We start from the raw sequence: 11,002 nt of genomic DNA on the forward strand, positions 1-11,002 counted from the left end.
CGAGACCGTGCAATAGGTTTTCTTATTTTCAATGAATAAAGTTCCACTTTCGATGTGCACAGTGAAAGATAAAATGCTTTTTTTTGATAAACAATTGGGACTGTTGCCTTGTGCCTGAATCATTATGATTATATACATGTGTTTGTACTTTGTTGGTGTAGGGAAAGTTGAAACCCATATCGATAGCACTCAAACACCAGTTTCCCAAATGGAAGCCAGCTTAATGATCCATATTAATGATCTTACGGAGTTGTTGAAGTCTTATCAGCTGTCTTATTTCCCTTGTTACAAGGATTTTGTTGGATGTATTGTTCACCAAAATTATCGAAACATTTTTTCAACTTTTATGATTCTTTTGGAAGTTGTTCTCAGCTTGTCGAAATTAGTTTTGGGTGATTTTATATAAAAGTATTGACTGGCTGTATTGATTGGAGTGTAAATAGTTAAGATTGAGTATAGGAATTTTACATTATAATATTTACATATGCAAATTTGTATAGGAATTTTATATTATATTGGTAAAATTTACATTTGTTTATTTAATTTTGTGTTTGATTTTATTTGTACATGTATATATGTGTGTACATATATGTATCCGTACAAACATATATGCATATATGCATATATACATGAATACATACATACATGTATATTCTAATAAAGGATGGTAGATGGTGGATAATAGGAGGAAATGAGAAATAGATATGAAACCTAAGATGGAGAATTAATCCTTCACTTCTTCTACTCCTTCCAACTCTAAATTGAATAGGTTCATACATATATACATACATACATACCTAATGATAGATAGAAATAGAGGTGAGTGATGACAATCTTTACGCTAGGAAGGTAGTTGTGAAATGTGGAGGGACATTTACTCATTTGTGAAGTTGGTGGTGGATGTTAAGTGTTGTGAATATGGGGATCAATTAGTAGAAGAGTTTGTGGTGTATGAAAAATATTGTTAGGTGATATATGACATCATTGCTAGCTTATTAGTCTAGGAAATAAAAAATGTTAAAGAGTCATAAATGGAAGAAAATTGTTTTGGAGAAAAAATTGAAATAGAAGGAGAGATGACCTTCTAGTGTAGAGATGATCATCAATCTTGTGTCACACATATTAAGATAAATAAAAAACCCATAGTTGAAACATAGGTGTTGAGCATGTAGGAGCTAGCTAAAGACATGGATGAAGATTTGTTTATAGTGAATATAGTGAACAATGAGAAATTTATTTTAGACCCTAGGCTTATGCATTGCTAGAGGAGTATTTTCTACATGGATTAGATACTAATTTATGTTTGATTACTATCAAACATCATAGATTCGTACATGATACATTAAAAAATAAAATATTTGCTTATCAAATTGAGGTTCAGTCCCTCTTTATCATTAAATCCTATTACAAAGTAGCAATAGTGCTTGAAGTATGCAATAGAAGAGATACTGAAAGGGTTGAAGGTGCCATTTCTTGTGGATGTTATCTTAGTTTTCTCATGGTGTTGTGATAGTGCAAATTCAGATTATATGGTTGTGGTGGCCCCCTATGATAAATATAAATGGTTAATTGAAGGGTTCTCATGGCCTTGCATAGTTTGCGCTAGCCTCTACTTCTACTTAAATGGTTGATAAACAACTTATTTTTATTGCATTGGTCCTGTGGGTAAGTTGGTAAGGTTATAGTTTGTTGTTAGGGTAATGCATTAGTATGGTAGAGGTCTTTATTTTTATAGCTATTTTTTATGTTGCAGTAGTCTTCTCCTAGCTATCATTGTTGACCTCACATTGGTTTGATAATTCATTTTGTATGTGTTTAAATATTAAAAGACCATGGACCTAGTTGTTGTGATGACACCAACATCCTAAGTATGGTACCTATTTTGTATTTATCTCCTAGACCTTCTATACTTTTAACAATATATAGGTATACATGCATATATATGTACATATATATCTAAACACATATACATGTGTAAATATATGTAGATACACATACATAATCTTATATAAAGTTGATATCATTTCCTTAGCCTTATATTCATTTACTTACACATATATCTATAGAGTTAATCCATGGGGTTCAACTAATAAATTAGGGACATAACATACACCCTCTGCATAGACTACTAGCCTCTTTATTTTTCATCAAGTATTGCATGTACATGCTTTTTTCTCCATTTTTATATCCCCTTAGTATTTCTACCTTATCAAATAAGGGCAATATCCACTCTGCATCTAAATCAAAACCAATTTTGGTTGGCATCTCAGACATTAAACCGTCAACGTTTGAAACATACATGAACTAGAAAAAAATGTCATTCTCTAATTTTTTAAATTTAAAAGCACTTATACATTTTAATTCATACTCTTATTTACTCAAAATATCTCTCGCATTTATATTTACTTTCATAAGTTGACTACTATAGATAATTAGATTATCAATCTTAGCTATATTAAATTAATTTACATTATTAAATAATAATTTATATTTTAACAAAGATATTAAATTAAAAATATCTATTTATCTATAAGAAAGCAAAATGACTTAAAGAGAACTTTTATAAATTTATAATCTCATTACAACCACTCATATAATTGGTTTTTAAGTTGAAAAGTATTAATAGTTTATTTTCATATTAATATTTAATTTGTTTGAGGTCAATTGATTGTTGTTATAAGGAAACAACTATCTAGTTCCTAGAATGCACCAAGACATCATTATCCCTTATACATTATAATAGATACTTGATGCATTCTAAAACTTGGATAGCCATTTCTTTATTCTAAAAACGTACTAAATTAAAAAAAAATTGAAAAAAGAACAAAGTTGAGTTGAGGAAAAGCATGTTGAAACGTAAGTAAAACGAAAGAGGGAAGGATGAAAGCATGTAGACAAGGAGAAAACATCTATCGAGTATGGGTTTTTGGAATAGGTCGATATGTTTTGGATCACGAGAAACAAAGGGAAAAGAACAATCAATAAAGATTCGTCAAATGTGACAATAGAAAAAGTGAAATTGCGAAAATAATGAGAAATATGTAAAACATACCTTCCGCTAAAATAAACATTTTAGGGCAAATTTACATTATCGCGTCAAAACTAGGCCAAAATTACAAAATATTGGTAAGAGTGGCCCAAAAATAGTGCAAAACACAATAGAAGAAACCAAGTGCAAGCATGTTCTACAGTGGAAGTATGGATTAAGCGCAGCAAATGTTTGACAAAACTGTTCATTGAAATTTAGTCTCACAAAGTTCAATGATTAGAATACCATCGTTATCATCGATTCAGTCACTTGTGACCATTTGGAATCCTTTCCTGCAAGGTGGTCCATTGTTGCATAATGGAAAGCAATTTTAGAGGGAAATGTCACTTGCAGATAGATATGTATATTAAATGGGGAATTATTGAAAATGTGCAACAATTGTATAACAAAATGTCCTGACAGAAATGCCATTTCAAAATGGGGAATTATTGAAAATGCGCGACAATGGTATAAGAAAATGTCCTGACAGAAATGCCATTTTGTGGAATCGTATGGTTGTAGGATATGTTTTAACAAGAATCTTAATTATGATTGTAGGATATGTTCAAAATGGTCCTGTTCTCATTTTGCAGTTGTTGGGCAGAGAAAGTGGGTGAAACTGCAGGCAGCACTTGTTTGGCAGGGCAAGTGGGTTCATGCCTTATACGTACCCGATTTCATTTCTGATCACAAAATCACAAATTGCTTTTATTTCATCTCGTAAAGTTCTAAATAAGATCGTTTAGTTCTGAAAAGGTGAAAAGATTAAAGTTAGCTTATCACTGAAAATCAGTTACAGTCAGATCAACCTTTAAAAGGAAAACTTTGAGACAAAGATGAAGATTAACAGTCGCTTATACAGATTTATCAGCCCTCCTGAGGCCGTCTTTGTGTCCCATTTCGAGTCAATATCACCGGATGAAGACATCAATGTCTGACAGATTTCCGACACAAAGCAAACCAAGATAATAGAATTAAAAAGCATGAGATAAATTACGAGTTGTTCGCCGTAATGAAACAGTTTTAGAGGTGCACAGGCATGTTTACATAAGCAGACAGTAATGTTAACAGAAGGATATCGAGTGTCTGCAGCCGAAGTTGTCATTGTTGTTGATGTAACTTTCACTCATGTTTGCAGATATGAATTGAAAGAATTTTGATGACCTTCATGAGATAAGTAGTCTAATGATTGCTAGACATGGGTGGCTTAGGCTATACAATAGATTATACTTTGTGCATAAACAGTACATAATGCACTGGCTAAGTTATGAAATTTGAGAGCCATGGTGGACTGACATGCTGAAGGACATCCCTTTCCTTTCTTATTGCTGCAATGTTAGTAAAAACAATATGCAGATCTAAATTTATTAGAACATAGAAACAAACTCTTTGGAAAGACAAATAAATTGAGAGGATTTTTTTAAGGTGAAGATTGATTGAATACGAGACAATGATTAGTGAAGAAAAAAGGTTTGAGTCATTCTAAAGATAAGAGAAGATGAGGTTAAATACTATTGTCAGATACAAACACCCCATGGTAATTTACGCAATCAAATCTTTACTGGGTGAGGAGTTCATAATGGCAGATCACAGGTATCGGGTTAATACAGATATTTCGTCTATGTTTTTAGCTTTAGCATTAGCCAGGGGGTTAAGCAAAGAAATGGCTAGAAACCTATGCAAAGCAATTTTGAAAGCTCAGGTTCTGGATCGATTGGAGGATGTCTTGAGAAATTGCGAGGAATTTTGGATTTCGTTGCCTAAGGATTTTGATAAACAGGAGAGGAAGTTCCGAAATTGCCCATAATCCTTTTGGATGTTGAAATGGAATATCAAGACTACAAGGAGACAACAATCCGAAGTCTAAATTTCCTCTTTAACTGGACAAACATAGTTGTCAACCCAGCATCGGACTGGATTTTGAAATTTATCCAGATTGAAGGCTTGAAGGAGCAGACTCAAGGAATTAAGACGATAAAAAGGTTAAGATCCCAAATCCATATTAATAGGGAGAGTAACCCAACTAACATCAAATCAATACTAGAGAACTATTCACACCTATAAGAATCATAAAGAAAGATTGTCATGGAGTATTCATATGATTGATTATCTTTTAGAGAAGAAATATAATGTTATATATATATATATATATATATATATATATATATATATATATATATATATATATATATATTTTAAAATTTATATATAAATATGATTTCATCATATTAATTTTGAATGATTTTATTTTTGTATAAGTGATTATCAATCAAATTTATCTATTTATATGATTATTTTATAAAAATAATTATCTCTTTTTTAATAATGTAAATGTAGCATCAAAAATTGTACACCCTCAATTAGGATGTCTAATTTTACACTCACCTAGCACCTATTTTAGTATTTCACATTCCTCTATGCTTTAAGATCTTTACCATAATATTTAATTCAATATTATGAGTCTTATTCCACTTTAATACAACAACACTTTATTATTTGGGCCCTTATTTCTAGTTATGCCCCTTATCTTTTATTATCTTGATTTATCATAGATCCTACCCTATTTTAAATCTCAAGACATATTTCCCTTACCTAAAGATTATATATTGTCACACAAAATTAATTTACATTAGAACCCTATTATCTCGTATCCATAAAAAGTGGGGCTAAAATTATCGAATTTAGGTTTCCAAATGTCGGCATGGTCCCACTTTTTTTGCCCCAAATTTTGGGAGGATAATAAGACAGTCCTATCCTATTCAAATCTAGCTCCATGTCTGCATAATATGTCTATAGCTTTTCATTTAATTTATTTGTCAAATCCGTATCATTTACTCTAGATATAGCTTTCAAATTACTTCATTTCAACTGCATCCTTAACTCAATAAAAAAGTAGTAGAATCTAATTAGAATTCAACCCTTTTCCTGACCTAATTGAGGTTGAATCTATTGGCTTCACTCTCCTTTTAATGTGTTGTGTAGAAATAAGTGAATTCATACGTAAACCTATGAAATCCTATTTCCATACTAAACATTTTGGTGAACCTAACTCTTCTTACACTTGCATATCTTCTAATTTTAAATTTGATTATACATAATTTTATTGCATACATTAAGTGAACATTTCTTTGGTTACATCTTTATTGATTATTATAGCATATGAGGATCTTGTTTTATCATTTGATTAAATGGAATTGTTATTTTCTTTTTCTAGTTCAATTTCAGGTTATATTCAAGATGTTCATGATGTTCTCTTTCATGCATATGATGACAACTTAGTTATTACTTTCATCCATAACTATGATTTACCCTCTCCCAAGTTTGATTCCACCCATTAGGACACTTTGGTGCAAGAAGATGCTATGAACACTTCTTTCATAGATCTTCCTCCTAGAGATGAATCTTGGAAAGAATGATGTTCATCCTTCTCCTAAAATGTACCTCCCACATAAGGATCATTTGGTGCAAGAGGATGATATTAAGGTTACCCTTCCTCATGATACCTTACCTTTTTTCCATTTTAGTGGCCTTCTCTCTAGAATGAAGCATTAATGAGTGATGTTTTCCCTCTCCTAAATATTGTCTTACTCATAAGAATACCTTATAGAAAGAGGATGATATGATAAACACCTTCCTTAATGTCACCTTACCTTCCACGCATGGTACCTCTCTTAGAGATGAAGAATTGATGGATGTTTCTAATCCTTCTCCCATTTTTTTTCCTTCTAATGAAGATATCTTAGACCATGAGGAGGATGTTATTAATACATTCCTTGATGCTTTCCCTCGTAAAGATGAAGCTTTAGTGGATAATGAAAATAATAAAGTTAATACCATTCATGTTGTTGGTTATGTGAAGCCTAAATTTGTTCAACATGCCACCCAACCTTAAAACTAACCTGTGATTGATGCTAACAAACCAAAGAGAACACTTGGATATATTTTAGGATTTTCAAAATGCATATGTAAAATAAGTAATATGGAAAGGAAGATAGCACTATAATATTGTATTGAAGTGCCTCACATATATAACAATAGAAATAACAAGCAAGATTCCAATGTTCTCCTCACTTCCATTCCTCCCCCCCTCATCCTAAGAAACATATTGATAGGGAACCTAATCTTGTTGATAAACTCCAAGATACTTTAGCTAACATCTCCCTTTGGTACTTGATTCAAACTTCAGGGTATGTGCAAGATCATGATGGGCCAAAAAGTGGCGATATTCTAACAAAAGTCATAATTGATAGGCTGATTGAAAAATATCTATAAATTTCAAACAGTATAACATTTTTTTAATCCAAGACATGTGTCACATTCTATGCTTTGTATAATATAGGATTAAAAAAAAAAATTGAATTTCATAAAGTTTTGACCAAGTTATGGTTGTTAGACATACAAGCTTTTATATTTTTAAAAATCTATAGTAAAAAAAATCATAACTAATTATTTATTTAAAATAAAAAATAAAAGAATGTGTCACATCTAGAAATGAGTCTTATACTTATATCTAAAATCTTATAAAAAATGTTATGATTTGATTGTGGTTAGGGTGGTCAGACAGACACCTACTTCTTATCTTTTTCCTAAAATTTTAGTACTACTGCATTGAAATTTCAAATTTTCACCAAATAATTTTAATTTTTTTTTAGAAAATAACTAGTAGCTTAGAAAATACATTAAATTTTCTACAGATTCTATTCTTACATATTTTTGAAATAATGTTGGTAACTTACTCAAATTTTTATGTCAAGTTTTCTAACTCTCTTTATCTGATTTTCATTGCCACTTAAGGCCCTGTTTGACTGCCATGATCCTACACGTACCCTTCACCTTTATACCGTGGGTTAATCTAAAAAGCCTTACAAAAGTTAGTTGTTCATCCTTCTTCTAAACCAAATGATATTACATTCTCACAATATGAATTTCCTTCTATAGAGGTTAAAAATATAAAGGGTAAGTGCACCAAGATGGTGAATAGAAAAGTGGCCACATGCAAAAAAAAATGAATTTTTCCATAACATGTACGTGTTATATGAAATTCAAAAATGTGCTAGGCTTGGTAACACCAAGCCTAGCGAAAAAAACAAAAACAAAAAAAGTACCTCAAAAACCTTACGGGTTTTGAGGAACAATTTCTCATAACCCGTTATGCAAAACTAGAAGTTTTGGCCTTAGTTCTGCATAACCCGTATGGGTTATGTAGAACTAGGATCCAAAGAGGAAGTGGGGAGAGAGAGAGAGAGAGAGAGAGAGAGAGAGAGAGAGAGAGAGATGAGGTAGAGAGAACAAGAAGGAGAAGAGGGTGAGAGACTTGACAAAGAGAGAAGCATGAGGGGGAGAGAGATGAGATAGAACAAAAGGAGGATAATTAGGGCTCATAATAGACAAAGATGGTGATGGGAGAAGGAAGATGAGAGAGAGGAAAAGAAGAGAGACATGTATGTATACATATATCTATATAAATATATGTATATATAGCTATAGATATGCATATATACATACATAAACACATATTATATATGTATGTCTATACATATGTGTAGTAAATGCTAAGTTTGCAAGCATACATTTTGATGTCTTCATAACCTGTATGGGTTTTGTGAAACTCAAAATGATGTTTTCATAACCTGTACTGGTTTTGTGAAACTCAAAATGATGGTTTTTCATAACCCGTATGGGTTTTGTGAAACTCAAAATGATGTTTTCCATAACCCATACTGGTTTTCAGAAACTCAAAATGATGGTTTTTCATAACTCGTATGGGTTTTGTGATACTCAAAATGATAGTTTTAGTTCTACATAACTCGTATGAGTTATGTAGAACTATGAATGGTAATTATTTTTTCTCAAAACCCAAGCGGGTTATCTTGCACATCAAAAACCATGCAGGTTTTGGCTTGGTAAGAGGGTTGGAAAACAACCCTAAGGCTTGCAAGCCCATTTTTGTCCCTTTACACGTTTTTTCATCTTCCAACATGATTTTTCGACTTCATCATCATCAGGTTTACAAATGATCAAGTGGGTATCTCTAAAATTACCACCATAATCTCACACATCATTTTAGCTTTCTGACCATATAAAGTTTTCTATTTTTGGACAACATTAGCATAGTAAACTTTAATTTTCTTTACCAATGCCTTTACACTCCTCAGAGACATACGTCTACCATTTTTTTAATAAATTTTGATAAACTTGATAAAATTCAAAATAAATTAGATATTATTCTTCTACACTAGATTCTATACAATTTAAAAAAATAAGTTTTCAGTTTCAATTATTTTGATGCAAGTTATGCCCAGCGCATGAACAAGTACCAAATTTTCAAGATGCGGTCACGTCAAAAAATCATTAAAAAAAATACTCAACAAAAAAATTACCAAAAATACACAACTTCTAGATCTCAATCTTAACTATCATCCTAGCAAAGGGTTTTTCAAAATACTAAATCTAACTATATATTTTGTGCAGTGCACGAAAACAACTATGTTATGTTTTTTCTGAAAAAATCAGGAATAATTTTTTGTATGAGAGAGGTTTTACCCTCTTAATCTTATCCAATTTTAAAAAACTTTAGTAGTTTAGAAACTAGATTCAGAGTACTATAATTCTTATTTTTTTCTCAACTCCTATTTTTGTGTGCGTGACCTTCAATTATCTCTTTGAAGTTCAGGTTTACTTGTTTTCAAAAGAAAAAAAAAAGTGGCCACTTATACCCCGCTTTTTGTTCACCATCTTGGTGCACTTACCCTAAATCATCCCCTTATGATCACTCCTTGCATTTATGAGAAAATAATAAGAGGTACCTTAATTGATAATGGGTCAACACTTAACATGTTATTCTGTTGACTTATTAAATAATATTAATTGGGATTATTCTTCTATTTAACCTAATCCTCTTTGTGTTTGTGGCTTTGACAATGTTCATAGAGAGACATGATATAGTCATATTACCTATTAAAGTAGGACCTATGACTTTACCCACTCCTATTCATGTCATGCCAAACGATCTTAGTTATAACCTTCTCCTAATATAGACCATATATTCATGCTATGAAAGTAGTCCCTTCTACTCTTCACCATAGAGTCAAATTCAGCTATAACAATAAAATCCACACAATAAATGTTGATCCTACTCTTTACGATGTGGTTAAAGATGAAGTAGGATGAATATCTCTCTTTAGTACTATGATTCCTTCTGCAACACAGTCTCATATCACTAATTTTTTAGTAAGGAATTGGGGTTCTATAAAGCCCCACCAAGGAACCCCAAAGGACAAAAACTAACTAAACATTTAAACATATAGTATTGTTTTTTACAACAAATTGCATAACATTAAAAAATCAACATGAAATTAAATATAAAAATTTCCAATGTGGAAGATAATAATGTTGGCATTTTGTTGTCATTGATGTCAACTAGTATATGAAGGCTACTAGTACAAGAGATGTATGTGCAACACTATCATTGATGCATACTGGATGTGATGTCTTTGATATCACCTAGCTTTGCAAACCACCAGTAAGGGAGAGAATGTCATTAAGGATAATGGCCAGTGGAGTCATTGGTACACAAGTTAGTGTTTGACTTGTGTGGAAGATATGGAAAAGAGACTGGCATGATATAACAACTAGTAAATGATGACATTTGCAAGAGAGAAAGATGTTGGTCGGGTGATTGTGATGAAGAGGGAGAATGTTATCTAAATCACATCAACACCAGAAGAGAAGGATGTACAGGTCATCAGTATGTTGTGTGGATGTATAACAACAAGACTCCCACCAGATAAGGATGCAGTCGCCATATGAAGAGAAGACTAATAGTGAATGTGCCCCAACTGGATCACATGTGCTTGTTTGAAGATATGTTGTACAAACAAGGAAGCCACATGAGTGCATTATAGGATGCAGATGACAAGGATCCACTCCCACTGGTAAGTGGAGCTTATCTCTGATTATGCAAAGTATGCATCT

This window comes from Cryptomeria japonica, chromosome 3, assembly GCF_030272615.1.
Source record: "Cryptomeria japonica chromosome 3, Sugi_1.0, whole genome shotgun sequence".
Classification (NCBI taxonomy): Eukaryota; Viridiplantae; Streptophyta; class Pinopsida; order Cupressales; family Cupressaceae; genus Cryptomeria; species Cryptomeria japonica.